A 10,616-nucleotide genomic window follows, 5' to 3' on the forward strand; every position below is an offset into this window, starting at 1 on the left:
ATTAAGATACATAAAACATCTAACTTGTTTAAATGAAGTGAAGTTCATTGTAAGCTTAACTGCAGATGGATGTTTGCTGTTTAACAGCAGGCAGGTAATAAAGTATTAATCAGCCCCAGAAGTCACTGTCTTTGCTGGTGATTGTTGCTTGAAAGAAAAACTATTCCAGTTCAATTCGGTATTTTTTTTAGTTTACTTCTGTTGCACAGGTACCATTTTGCATTTTTGGGGGAGACTGGCCTGCAAGGCTGTATTTCTCATACCGTGAAAGGTCACCAGAGATTCTTTTTCCTGTTTCAATTAATATTTGTTTTTTGGTTATTTTTTTTCAGTAACATCTGTGCAGTTGTTATCTGGCAGAAACTTGAATGTAAATCTTGCTTCTTCTTCCGGTTGCGCCCTTTAGGGATCGTCACAGCAGTTCATCTGGGTCCACCTCACCCTATCCCTAGCACCCTCTTCTGTCCCACCAACCCTCTGCATGTCCTCCTTCACTACATCCACAAACCAAAATATATATTTTTTGCCTTTTAACTGGCTTTTTTTTTTTTTTGATAGGTACAGCAAAGGTCGAAAGGAAAGTGGAGGGAAAGAGAGAAGGGAAGACATGCAGCAAAGGGGCACGGCTCGGACTTGACCCCGGGTCACCCGCTTTCAGCCATGCGGCATATGGTCACCTGCTCATCTGATTGAGCTAAACCGGCGCCCGGCAACTCGATATTTAACATCCTTTGTCGAATACATGCACTATTCCTTCTCTGCACATGTGCGAACCATCTCAACCCCATCTCTCTAATCTAGTCAACAAACCTTCTCCACCTGAGCTGTTCCTCTGATGTAATCATTTCTGAATTTGCTCATTCTGATCACAGTGAAAATCTCTGCATCTTCAGCTCTGCCACCTCCAGCTCCACGTCCTGTCATTATTGCAGGTCTCACTACCATCTTGTAATTCTTCCCTTTCACTCTTGCTGCTGTCCTTTAATCATGGCTCCTTTATTGTGGCTCAAGAGTTGGGAGTTTGCCTTGTAATAGGAAGGTTGCTGGTTTGAGCCCTGGCTTGGACAGTCCCGGTCGTTGTGTCCTTGGGCAAGACACTTCACCCATTGCCTACTGGTGGTGGTCAGAGTGCCCGGTGGCGCCAGTGTCTGGCAGTCAATGCGCCCCAGGGTGGCTGTGGCTACAATGTAGCTTGCCATCACCAGTGTGTGAATGGGTGGATGACTGGTTTTGTAAAGCGCTTTGGGGTCCTTAGGGACTAGTAAAAGCACTATACAAATACAGGCCATTTACCATGTTAAATGGACTGATTTTTGTATAGTGCTTTTCTACTCTCGTGAAGCACTTAAAGCACTTTGTACAACATGCCTCATTCACCCATTCATATGATCACTTTCTTATGCTTAAGTGTTTTTCTATCTGATATTCACACACATTCATACTCCGATGGAAGCATTGGAAAGCAACTTGGGGTTAGTATCTTGACCAAGGACATATGGCATGCAGACTGGGGCAGCCAAGGCTCAAACCACCAACGTTCCAATGAGTAGATGGCCTGCTCTACCTCCTGAACACAAATCACCCCTCACAGTTGTCTCCACCTAATCCACACAGCTTGTACCGTGTTGTTTGCCTGTCTTGTGCATTTTCTGTTGCCCTGGATGATTGACTCCAGGGAGATACATTTGTCCACTGTCACTATCACAACTCCTTGCATGTTCATGTTCTCATTCACACACCTTCTGTCTTACTTCTTCTTGCTTTCATTCCTTTTTCCTCCACATAATGCCTCCCCCTCTTCAGATTCTCAGCTACCAGTTCCATACTCACTAAAGATCACAATGCCATCAGCAAACATTGTAGTCCTTGTCTGCCCACCCGTCTATTACCACAGCAAACAAGAAGGGGCAAAAGTCACATCTGTAGAGCTCTTTATGGCATGAAGCCATACAACTGCTCACCGATCACCAACTCTCTTCTTAACCTGCTTCAGCTACTGTTTCCTGTAGCTTCTCCCTCATCAGCATTCTCATCAGGATTCTCCCTCTGTAGTTGATACAGCGCTGCACATCAGCCATGTACTTGAAAATTGGTACTTGTACACTTCTTTTCAATCCCTCAGACATCCTCTTGTTCTCCAGGATTGTGTTAAATAATCTGATGAAAAAGTCCACTGCCTGTATGCTAGACAGTATCATCTAGGTCAACTCCCTGTCTGCTCTTCATAACCGTGGAAACTGGAATGTAAATAAAGCTCCAGATTTTTTTTTTAGCATGTTTGTTAAAAAAAATAAAAAACATATGACACTTAATTTAACAGGTATCTCTTCCACAGCATGTCTTTTGCCCTGTCTTCTTCCCCCACCCCCCTCCCTGAGCCTGATTCTGCTGGAGGTTTCTTCCTGTTAAAGGGAGTTTTTCCTTCCCACTGTTGCCAAAGTGCTTGTTCATACTATCTCTGTTGTTTTATTGTAGGGTCTACCTTACAATATAAAGTGCCTTGAGGCGACTGTTATTGTGATTTGATGCTGTATAAATAAAACAGAATTGAACTGAATTCAATTGTATGGCAGTAACAAGGCCTGGGTGCAGCTACAGAAATGTTTTGAAACAACAGAGGGTTATTACCTTTTCACAGAGGCCCAGGTATAGACAGCATTTTATTCCCTTTATAAAAGAAATCATTATTTAAAAATTGAATTTTTATTTACTCCGGTTATCTTTGTCTAATATTTAAAATTTGTTTGATGCATGTCTGAAACAAGTGTGATCTTCTGTAATGCTGCTTTTTGTCCCTATGTATGATTCCAACAGCTTTAAATAGACAGTCTTGGGAGTTTTCAGGATGCAGAAAATTACTAAACTAATCACTCGCTTTCTCAAAAAATCAGCTGTGAACATCAAGTACATCATTTCTAAGAGGTCAGAAAGAAATGTCAGTGCACGTGAAAGAGGCCATCATTAGAAGGATATAAAAAATAAACTCATCAGACAGGTAGCAAAAACTACAGGAGTGGCTAAATCAACAATCTGCTACATTCTCAAAAAGAACAAATACACTAGTCAGCTCAGCAACATCAAAAGGCCTGAAAGACCACAGAAGTCATCTGAAGTGGATAATTACAGTATTCCTTTCTGGGGAAGAAAAACCCTTCACAACATGTATCCAAGTAAAGAACACTCTCCGGGAGATAGGCGTGTCATCGTCACAGTCTACAATCAAGAGACACCACCATGAATGGAAATACAGAGGCGATACAGCAAGGCGCAAATCACTGGTTACACTCGAGAAGAGCAGGTTAGACTTTGACAGAAAACATCTAATAGAACGAGCACAAAGGGTGGCATGATGGCTAGCAGGATCACCTCACATCCTGTGTTTGCATGTCATCCCTGTGTCTACGCGGCTACTCCCTGGGTACTCTGTCTTCCTAACACAGCCTAAAGACTTGTATGGGGTTAATTGATGATTCTAAAAACTGACCTTCGACGTGACTGTGAACTGTCAATAACTGTCTGTGTTTTTCATGTACTCCGCCTGTAACAACTGGGACAGGCTCCAGCCCCCCACAGTCCTGAAGAAATTGCATCAATGGAGTCTACAAATTTCTCTAAATTTCTGACACTTATGTCTTCCAATGGAACCAGGTCGCTAGTGTTTACTGATGATGTGACTGCTGAACGAAGCAGCTGGATGAAAGTGAACACGGCTCTGCTCTCTGCTCAGAATCAGCTAAATGCTACAAGACTCATCAGACAATGCTGCACACATGCAAATGGACAATGACCCAAAGCATACTGCAAAAAACAATCCTACCCACATATTGCCAGTATGTTCAGTGAGCAGTACTCAGATTCAGTTTCTGTAGTAGAAACTGTTCTGATCTCATTGTATAATCAAACTGCCTTGTTGAGTTCTCAGTTCTCGCTGAGTAAATATATCCGCTGAAGACTACATTTATTTTTGCAGGTGTGTGTCTGTGTTTGATGAATCAAACACATGATGGGATACTGCACACAGCAGCAGTTTTGCCCATCAAGGCCCCTGATTAAATATGGGAGCTCACTATTGGGAGTGCGGTACTGCTGCTGAACTCTACCATCAGATCAGAGGAATCCATCGCCGCAGTGTTTTTTCATTTAACTCGTACGTCAGGAATGATTTTTTTAGGTCAAAGGATGTTGGTGTGGGTTCATGAACAAAGAGTGGGATGCTTTCATACTTTTATTGATCTGTATGAATTTAACTGAACTCTCAGCGTGACAGTGAGGTGAGCTGCAAAGACACATGAGAATACTAAACAACACCTTACTTTCAGAGCAAGAAGCAATCAGAAGACAGACAAGCAAAGTTCACATGGTTAAAAACTTGCAATGAAAGTAAACATAATAGAGTGTGGAAGAAAAAAGCACTTTACTGATAATCAGAGCAGCTTCTTTCTGTTGGTTTCTGCATTCTGCAGCAAGCAGGCTATAAGACTGCCAATGTTACACTGCAAGGGATAAGAGACTAAGTGAAAGTACCTTTACTGTAGATATTTGTCTTGGGCAGCCAGAGTGGTATTACAAGTATATGTAGATAAGAGTTACATGCTTTTAATGTGAGCAGCTAATTAGTTATCTAGCTCGCAAACTGATGTGCAGTGCACAGCGCGTCTTTGTTTGGTCGTTTGTTTAACAACCTCAAAGTGAGACGTGCATATGTTAAGATGGTAAATAAAAAGAAGGCAGCAGCAGTAATTACACTGTGTTGTTGACCACGCTGAAAGTTGGTTGCATAGCCGTCCGCTGTATCGCTCAGTGAGACTTTTTACTGTACTTGTGATACAAAGCTGAAATCATTTGTTACACACAGATTCTCAGTCTGACCAAGAGTCTCAGCTGTGAGCAAAAGATGACGACCAATAAAATTCCAAAAATATATGTTATTAGCTAAATTGCTGAGGTCAATAGGAAACAATATCTGCTACAATGTTTAAAAAAATGGAGGGATAAAACTTTTCAGTGCCCCACTGGCAAAAGGGATAAAACACACAGTGCAAGGCCAGGGCGAGCTATGTCACAATCAGCTACACTTCACACGCTGACAACTACGACAGGAAACAGCAGTTGTCCTCCCAGACCCACCACCCTGTAAGTAATAAGCCGGCAATCACCCCGGCCTCAGCAAGCCAACTCTGCCTTTAGGCTGTGGTGTATAGTTGGCTCTGGACTCCACAGAGAGACAGAAAATATCAGCTTCAAATGCTTCTTAACTGTACAACTCACAGAGCAGCAAACTGTCCAGTCGGGGCATAGGACATACCTGCACAGAGAGATAGAAAATACAACAGCATTGTTTGCAGTACGGACAATAAGTAGACTATAGTTTGATTGGCTGTATGAAAAAAATTCCATTCTACAGTAGACATGTGTGACACACCATAAGAAAAGCCAGCCAAAGACCCAGACTGAGAATCCAAGCACAGATGGAAGAGAAAAAGATCAACTCGACTTTCTGATATTTCCAATGTTTCTTATCTTAACTCCTCTGTCTATGAAAAATGCAGTTTATTGAATAGTTTCTGATGCATAAACTGCATATAAACAATGCACTATTTTGCCCGAGGTCTTCACCCAGCAAACCTCTCAGTTTTGTGAGGAAAATCCCCACTCAGCAGAACCACACACAGCCTGGGGGTGCAGCCTGGTCAGTCAGCCAGCGAAATTTGCTCCCTTGGTGATGGTGGCAACTTTTGCATCCTTAGCCTGTGGCAATAACAATGTGTGGTTTGTGATGATCGATGGTGTCTTGTAACCCTTCCAGAGCCTATATGATAAGTTTAATGATTCACAAACATATTACAAGTGAATGCTTATATAACAAAAACAACAATCAACCTACAATGTCAAATCAAATTTGGTGGCTGGATGCATTTCCAATCCTTTCAACCATAGACCTCTATTTAAAATTGTAAAATAATACATTTCGCTTGAACCAAACAACAGAAATATACAGTATTTCCTTCTGTTTCCCATTGCACAATCCTGGTGTGTTCTTTAAAGTAACAGAAACAACCCAAACAACACCCATTAAATACCCCCCGGTATCACTGAGGTGGAACAGGTCTGCCAGCAGTCTTTCAACAGTCATCCTCTGTTTTTGTATTTCAATGCAGGAAACAAAAAATGGCAGTAAACGGAAAAAATAGAAAAACAAAATAGAAGAAAATTTTGAAATGATCATTTTTTGCATTGGAAAACACAAACATGCAAACTTTTACATAAATAACAAAGGCATTGCTTCTGGGAAAGGAGATGGAAGTCAAATTTACATTAATTGCCCATTTTTGCTTTTACAGCGTAAAAAAAGAAGAATTTAGTTAAAAGTTTAATGATGCTTTTCACAATGGATTCTTTTTAACAATTATGGTGTTCAGAAATGTTTATATTCTACCTAAAGACATTATTAAAATGTAGCGTGCCCTTAACATTCAGACAGATTTGCTTTATTTCGGATGCACAATTCAATTTTCCTATTATTTATGAATTTACAACACTTCATGTATTAGTTGCTCTCTAGTTTTGACAGACATTGTTGTGAACAGTGCACTCATGCATTCTGTGCAGCTCTACTCCATAGAGACTGAAGATGAGCTGTTCAGTCATCATTAAAAAGGTTGCGTTGTGCAGATCTTTTAAAAGAGAAAATCTGCTAATTAAAATGAAAATAACCCAGATTAGCATTTGTACGCCGATGGCTGAAGTAAATGACACATTGCATTATTTTATAGTTTTCTGTCTTCTGTTTAGGGGCAATGGTTTTTTGTTCGTTTGTTTTTTTCAGCTACAATATCTCCTTCTTTGAGGCAGTTGAGACTGTCCATAGCAACCATCCAAACTTCCCTCTCTGGCATGGGACAGCCAGAGAGGGACCAGTGTTTCCTTGGTCAATAGTTTAAAAATCAGACTCGGCTTTTTGTCAGACTCAGGGACCACAGTGTTGCCCGGTTTCAAAAATGGCTGTTTTGATTTTCATGAAGGACACGCTCTCACGACTCATCAAGTGATGCCTCTGACTAGCCAGTCGGTGCCATACCATCTGTTGATGCCACGTTTTCGGATTGCCTCAGAACGCTTGGAACCACAGCCGAATAGGTACCAAAAAACTACCTGGTAACAGGTACTACCACCTAATTGAAAACCCTAAAAACTGTGCCCAGCCAAGTGTTAAAGGGCTAACGGTGTCCTTTGCATCATCTGTATGGTGTTGCACTTCTGGTTCCAGTGAAACAGGTCTGCACTTCTATTCTGTCAAATATGGATAACTTGTCATATTTAAATGCATTAAGTATGTATATTTTTTAAAATGCAAGATTAGTGCTAGTGAAGAACTATATTTTAACTTAAGCCACAACCATTTTAATAACTATTAGTAGGTATGTTTGTGCTTTGTCTGACAGTGAAAACAAGGGAATCAAAAGGTAAACACAAAACTGCCAAAGGCTAATTTGACCATCAACCTTAAAGCACAGATTATGCATATACAACACATTCTCATTGTGGAACACATTTTGACAAATGTGTCTGTCTCATCATTACTGTCGTCACCATCGTTGGATTTACTGGGTACGGAAATTTTCCCCAGCAAGATAAAATGGTTCAGATTTAGACATAGAATTCTGCATCAGTAAGTTGTGAGGTGGTGAGTGCATATCTCTTATGAGACTCTTTCTATCCTGTTTGGGTTCACTTCTTTCCCCAGGTCGTTATTTATTTATTTATTTTTTTTACTTTTGCTTAGTTGTTATGTTTATGAACTAAAGTGAGCTTGGTTTATGTTCAGGAAAATATTATATAGATAAAAACGACACCCCTTCGCAACAGCAACAATCCACATTGAAAAATTATGAATCTAGAGTGATGATCGCATCTCATTAATGTCAGTGTATTATGGTACCAACATTAGAGACACTAAATGAGAACACTTTGTAGAAACATGGTGGACTTTGTGGAAAAAAATCTGCTTTTCTGTTGGTATAAAGGGCCCATTGTAATCCTGACAAAATATATAGACATATTTTTCAGACATTATGTATTGACAATATGAACACCCTAAGTCCTGCACACAATGGGCTTTTTAATGAGCAAGTATAATCTGTAACAGTTGTGAATTGAATTAACTGGGTGGTGAATTGCAACACATTTACAATGAAAGATGCATACAGAAAGAGAGGATTATTAAAAAAATGGAAAAGATCAATATTCAAACAGTGGCGAGCAGAGCTGACAGCTGAAGTAATTATCTCAAATCATTTTCATGGATGATGTTGTGTAATTACAGACGTGCTAGCTGTCGTGAAGATTATGGGCTGTACAGGGTCTGGTTTATTTGTTCATTCAGATGAATTGTGCTGAGATCCTTATAAGCGCTTCTATCGGCACGCGTTACTTGGGTTGTATCAGTTCTGTTGTATAAGTTTAAATCACAGTGAGAGGCTCTTTGACAGGCAAACGTATCTGCTTTCCAAGTCCATGACATCTGAAGCATTAATTATAATGATGAGTGCAGATAAATAGACTTGAAAAGAGCAGGTGACTGATTTAACAGCTACATTTGACAGTACATTTTTCCTCTCAAATGTACCTCGGGGGCAAACTGCCCTGGAGACATTAATGGTACTGTGTTTTTTTTTATGGTTTTTGCTTGAAACTGGTTTTCTCTGGTTTTTGTCCCATAAGTCCACAATTTTTAGTTTGAATTTTTGGTGGAAGTTGCTTTTACAGTTTTTTCTGAATGCTTAAACCCTAACTGTGATTCCTGTAGCACAATCTCTAAAACTATTCAGACTTATAGCAAAACCACTCACTGAGTTTGCAAAACTAAAAGCACAAAAACTGCTTTGCACTCAGTTTGCAATTTTGTAACACACACTTTGCAAAACTGTAGGCACAATTCACTGCACAACACTCAATTACCAAATTTCCAACACACTCCTAGCAAAAGTATACACATGTATGGCTATCATTAACACTAACTTGCCAACTGTCTGGCACACTTTCACATGTGAAAACTTTTTTAGATAATTCGTTCACTTTGCAATCAGCCTAAGCACTATAATACAGGTAAGCTGTGTGTGCAGAGTACAATGGAGGGAGCAGAAAGAGTGAGAAGTAGAGGAGGCCGAGGAAGAGGACGTGGAGGTGAAGAAGTAGGATGAAGAGGACGACAAGGACAAGGAGGAGCAAGAGGAAGACGAGGAGGAGGGAGAGGAAGATGAGGAGGGGGGAGAGGAAGGGTAGGAAGAGTAAGAAATAGAATTGCTGATGACATCAGAGCTACAATAGTGGACCATGTAATCAACCGTGGAATGACCCTGAGGGTAGCTGGCCAACGGGTCCAGCCTAACTTGAGCCGCTACACTGTAGCAAGTACCATAAGGACATCTTGAAATGAGAATCGGTTAGTACAGTCACTTCGCACAAAGATTTGTAGCACTGCCATATGCCAATGAGAAACACACCAATACCATTGATGTAAAAATACTGAAATTGTTACTTTACAGAATTGCTAGATGACCAGATGCTGGGGCAGAGGAAGCATGTTCACTGCAGACCAAGTAACCCATATAGTCATTATGGCGATTGCAAATAATCCTATACTTGGAAATAAACACTTGTGTTTGTTTTGATGTACTTGAAGTTTGGATCCCTCTATGCTTATGGATCTATGACAGAAGTATGAGCTCAAACTGACATAGCCTACCTTGTGCACAGAGAAAGCAAAAGCCAGATGTGTTTTGTATTCATACCATCAGTGTGCAGTTGGCGCATTGTGTGCTTAGTAGATGATGGCTTGTGTGTACTGTTTGATACGGAAACACCATTTTTACGAAGGTGTGAAGAGTTAATCTAGCTGTGTTTGCTTTTGCAAGAGAACTACAATGTTTTGATTATTGGGTGACAGGTTTTCTTATTTGTGTGAAGAGTTTTGCAAAATTAGCCAATAGTTACAAAAAATGTGCTTAAGCAATCAGAAAAAACTGTAATATCCACTAGATTTTAAAAACGCCAAACCAAAAACTATACATGTTTTCATACACCCAGTGTCTCTTGTTTGTTTCTATGGAAATTGATAAATGCTGTAAATGTCAAAGCGACATTTCCTCTGGACAGAAATGTCTCCCTCTGGATCCTGGTGTACAAGCTTAAAAGGAAGTCTGAAACAACCACACACAAAAAACAACATGCACAAAAAAACATGTAATGCACATTATGGATAATGAGTACCAAATGTACTTTTATTGCTCTGAGGCCAGAAAAGTCACTGCCGCTGGATCCTCCGGGGTGTCCTTTGTTTGAAGTTGCGCTGTGTTTTTGTGCTCAGTCCCTGTCATTTGGATCAAAGACAAGATTACTGAGAGGCATTAGCTCATCATTACACTAATGCATGATTTCTTATCTGTAATCTTGTTTTTCTGTCTTTGTATATTCTCTGACAGGCCTGTTTCATATCACTTAATCACATTTTGGCTGACCTGCTCTGTCTTAGAAGTCATTGTTTTCTCAGGGTTTTTTTTTTTTGTGTTTGTTTTCAGTCACCAAAGATTTTCCACCGCTCAAATTTTGATATTTGC

The sequence above is a fragment of the Mchenga conophoros genome, linkage group LG5 (genome assembly GCF_057382185.1).
Source record: "Mchenga conophoros isolate Kocher_MC1m ecotype Shallow Benthic linkage group LG5, M_conophoros_male_GT1.1, whole genome shotgun sequence".
NCBI classification, from domain to species: domain Eukaryota; kingdom Metazoa; phylum Chordata; class Actinopteri; order Cichliformes; family Cichlidae; genus Mchenga; species Mchenga conophoros.